At 32.8% G+C, this 5,013-nt stretch overlaps 1 pseudogene; it reads left to right on the plus strand.

The window, feature by feature from the left end:
* The first annotated feature begins 2,118 nt into the window (after window positions 1–2,118).
* Window positions 2,119–3,027, plus strand: LOC146915004 (kunitz-type trypsin inhibitor-like 2 protein; annotated as a pseudogene).
* Window positions 3,028–5,013: the final 1,986 nt, after the last annotated feature.

Consider the following 5,013-nt stretch of genomic DNA (forward strand, 5'->3'; position numbering starts at 1 on the left):
ATTACGACTTCACAAAAGTCATCTGGTTCGCCATTAGCTTATTATTCTCCTCCTCCTTTGGAGAGGACTAATTTTATTACAAAAGAAATTGCTCTGCCAATTATTCCTTTGGAATCCCATTATTGCCCTGAAGGGTCTTCATTATTGCAAATTACTTCGAAAATCTTTCCACCAGGCTTTTGGTTTCTACCAAAAGATTTATCAAAAACTAGAGAATATTATGAATTCATTTTAGTTGATTCAGACTCTATTATTCTGACTCATCAAAAAGAGAATTCATCTATTAAATTTTCTAAATTTAAAATTAATAAAGTCTTATCTCCCTCAGACTGGGGAATGGCTCCTTACACTAAAAAATCCTTTTCTAGGGTTTTTTCTCCACAACATTACAACTACTTTGATTATATGGATGCTTGGAGTTCCTTCTTACACCTGCTACCATTCGAACATACCTGGTTTATTTGGTTTAACAAGAATATCTCATTATCCTTCCCAAATTGGTTCGTACAATGGTTTGAGGTTTACGGTCTTAACAAAACTATATTACCTGATTATGCTCTACCAGCCTATGAACGATTTTCACAAGCAACTACTTGCCCCAGGCATAAAAGTCTTTTAGCTTTTTGTGCTGTTTTTGGAATTACCTGGATTACCGCGTGGTCCTTTGCCACCCAGCAAATCTGGCCCGAATGTACTGGACAAGAATTAGTGAAGAAAATTAAGATTAAGTGGTGGGTTAAGTTTAATCCAGCCCTTTTAGATACCAAAGTATTAGATGATTGGTTTAAAGCTAACCCCAACAAATGTAGAGGAATATCTGTCCCAGAAGAATCTGCATTTCTAGCTACTAAATCAAAATTAATTGCTTCTTTATCTTCTACTTCAGATCCTAATAAATTCTTAGAAAAATTACATGAAGCGATGTCTACTGTTTCTGGAAGTGACCGCGAATCCGCCACAGAAGAACAATTACAAGAAAATGAAGACGATTGCTATGGAATTATTGATTAAATCTGGTCATAATTATTATGGCGAATATTACTTTTGCTTTATTAAAAGTTAGTTGTCGCTTTGTACTGATTACAGGTCATGTCGACCATTAATTTTACTTTTACTATATAGGCCTTTTACTTTGTCGGCCACCTTATGTACTTTTGCTTTCGGCTAGTGACGGCCATGAATTTTATTTTCAAATCCGGTGTATAATTTTGAAGTCCGGACTTCAATCTAGCCTATAAATAGGCAAGTCTTTTAGTTGTTAAGGCATTCGAAGTTTGTAAGCAAATTCCTTTGCAAGCACTCTTAGATCCCTGAGCTCTGAAACTCTTGTAAGTTTAAGTTTTAAATCTTTAAGTCCTTAAAACTCTCTATTATTGTAAGTTTTAAGTTTTTAAATGAAATCATGTTTATAAGTTTCAGTATTTATATCATTAATTTTGTACCTAGAAATTATTTCAGTTTTCAAATTGAAACCAATACTTTAATTACCAGCATAACTCGCATGCATCTGACTGTCTTAGTTTTCCCAGAAGAACAAAGAGCAGTTTTAAGCGTTTCCGCATCGTAACTATATATATATATATATATATATATATATATATATATATATATAGGGTTTTGTTACAAGACACCCTTTGGTGGTGTCTTTTATCAAGCAACACCTTAAGGTGTGATTTTCACTTTTTAGTTATAACTTTGCTAAAAGACACCTTCATAAAAGTAAGTTGGTGTCTTTTCGCAAAAGCTCATAGAGTAACTTGATAAAAGACACCTTCACAAAAGGTATCTTCTATCATAACCCTTCATAGAGTTGCTTTATACTATTAATATAGACGTGGTATGTTTGTTCGCATATTCATCTTTTTGTTTTTAGTGATTTTGAATCTGTATTGTATCAATTTACTATATCAATTTAAATTAATGAATTGGTTTTTTTTAAAATAAAATAAAAAATAGTAGTTTAAAGAGAAGCTGTGAATTTATGGCCGGCAATTATGTGGGGGACCATATGAACGTTGTTGGATTCCTTAATATTTTTATTTTTTTCATGCCTGTGATGTATATATTCATTTTTATATATCGATAAACATGACTGTTTTCTTAAAACAAGTCTATAAATAAAGGTTTTAGTGATACAACAATTGCACCACAAATACACAAACAAAAAAATTGCCATGAAGCCTACATTAGTTACCACCCTTTGTTTCCTCCTCTTTTCCTTCATCACCTGCTTTCCATTACCCTTTACACAAGCTGATATTATCGTGAAGGATATATATTTGGCCTGATTACTATATTTGGCCTGATTACTTAATAAGTGGTGGTGAATTCAGGCTTGGTAAAACAGGAAATTCAACATGTCCACTTACTGTACTTCAAGATTATTCTAACCTTGGTCGTGGCCTACCAGTAAAATTTACCCCACAAATTCAAACAAGTAGTGATGATCCTATCACTTTAGGCTTGCTTATAGACATTGCATTCGAAAACAAGCCAGATTGTGCAAAATCCTCCAACTGGTTGGTGGTTGAAGCAAAAAATGAGTTCCCTACACCATGGCTGGCTATTGATGGTACTGGAAAGAATGCTTATGATGATGGCTGGTTTGAACTTATTGGATATAAGAGAACGGGATACCTTATCTATTTCTGTCACAAGTTATCTTATACACAAGGTGAGTGTCGTTATATTAGTAGGAAGAATGACAAAAATGGAATGCGTTTGGTCTTTGAAGATGGTGATTACTTAGCAGCGGTATTCGTTAACGTTGATGATGTTCCTAGAGCTCGAAAATCATCAGTACTTTAGAAGGAGCACGCATTCACGCTACCTATGATCTGAATGAGTGAATGTGTGTTTTCTTTTGCCCGTTTCTATGTCTTTTATTGTGTTGTTTTCTTCTGTTCCTGCTTGAAATGTTCTGTATTTTTCTTTGTTGTTTCTTGTTCTCTTCATCCATGTAATGAGTCTAAGTACTCTTTGTAATCGAATCTCAATTTCAATAAAGGGCACATGTAATATATGTTATTTTCGGTTTTTCTCCAGATTTTTTTGTTTGTTTAGATTCCGACGTTCTTGTAAAATAAATATTCTTCAAAATACCCGTGACATGGAACGTTGAGTCACCTTTTTTTATTATGTGGTGCGCTGACTATATAATTAATTTTCTTCATTTTGTATGGGTACACTTGGTATTTGAGGCTATTTTTTAAAAACTATTTTTAACAAAATAATATAAATTCTTTTATATTTTTTTAAAAATATTAATAAAAATAATTCTGGAAAAATACTTTCTAATTTTTTTAAAAAGTTTTCATTTTTTTGTATTTTCAAAGATATTATCTAAACTCTGAAAAAATATTATCTAAATAAGTCAGAAATTTCTCCTCCCACACTCTACCTTTTTAAAATGCTATTTTTTTTGTTGTTTTCGATTTAAATCTCTCAAGATTATTCAATTAGACGAGAGTGATTGTCACGATTGAATTTGAAGGTGTAAATACTATAAACTGCTCCCTCCCTGTATCTAAGAATCCATTTGACTTTATTTTTGTCCCTAAATGTAAACTCTTTTTCAAATTACTAGATGCATTTATTATTTTTTTCCTAAACATACCTCTAATTAATACTACTAACTTGTCTTGAAATATGAAAAGTTAAATTTAATACACATGCAAACAAATGACAATTTGGTAATATTAACACACAAAAGAGACACATTAATTACACTGACAACTTTTCTTAAGAAATGTTAAAAATACAAAGGGGACTTACATATAGGGACGGATGAAGTATACATTTTTTACGGTGTTTAACATTTTTGGATTCATAAATTGAAAGTTTCAAGAAGGTTGCTCTTCGGACACCTTTGATTTGCTAAAAAAATTAAAATACCGTTCGCAGATAGTTGAACATAACTGTCGTTCATCACACAACAAAAGTTAACAAGTAGTCGACACTTTTAAAATCGGTCCAATCACTATTTTAGTCCTAAAATTCCGTTAACAGAGTTGCAATTATCTATCGTTCACCATGCAATGGTTGCTAAGTACTGTTCAACACTTTTTAAATCGATGTAATAACTGTTTTATTCCCCTTTTTTAGAGTCGTTTCTCTTTGTCTTTTATTTTGTTCTTTACTTTTGTTCTTGTTTTTAGTCTTGGTTTTTTCTATTTTTCTTGTTTAATTTCTTGTTCTTTTCTTCAATGTAATGAGTTTTAGTGATCTTCGCAATTATTTCTCAATTTTAATATTGATATGTCTGGTGATCACGGTTAAAGAACGGTGGTTCACGGATCTTTGGTGTGGCGTGAAATTCTCGCGCACTTGTTTTAATATGTTTTGTCAGATGTTTTAACGTTTGCGATGTTCCGATTAATGTTCCAACATCATGCGATAAACAGAAATAAAACAAGAAAGTAAAGTGCAGAAAAGTAAAGAACACAGGAAGTTTGTTGACCCAGTTCAGCACAACACGCTTACATCTGGGGGCTACCAAGCCAGGAAGGAAATCCACTAGTGTAGTCTTTATTCAATAGCTCTCAGCAAACTTCTCGTTTACACTATATGACCTAGGACCTACCCGTATAGACTTCAACCTAGGAACTCCTAGATCTAAAATCCCATCTCACTATCCTAATGGTCAGTCACTGCCCTAGTGACCTATCAGACCTCAAACACAACAGAATAGAAGTTACCTTCCAACACAAACAACCAAACCTTGTTTCACAACTTCGGTTTCGTGCACAAGAGTATCCGTACTCACAAACTCTGTAACAGCCCGTTTTTCGCTAGAGTTATTTTATTATTTATTTGTGTGTTATATGTGCTCTTATGTGATTAATTGCCTCTATGTGTATTTTTGGTCGGGAATTGTAGAATTCAGTGTTAGAAGGGTATTTTAGTCATTTTGGACTTAGGGGTATTTTGGTCATGCTGAGAGTCGGGGTAATTTTGTAACTTTGCTGAGGATTATTTTTAGTACTTAGTAAGAGTAGTTATTTTACTAAGTGC

The sequence above is a fragment of the Medicago sativa genome, chromosome 6, assembly GCF_051527215.1.
Source record: "Medicago sativa cultivar Bolivia chromosome 6, Bolivia_mono, whole genome shotgun sequence".
In the NCBI taxonomy this organism is placed as follows: Eukaryota; Viridiplantae; Streptophyta; class Magnoliopsida; order Fabales; family Fabaceae; genus Medicago; species Medicago sativa.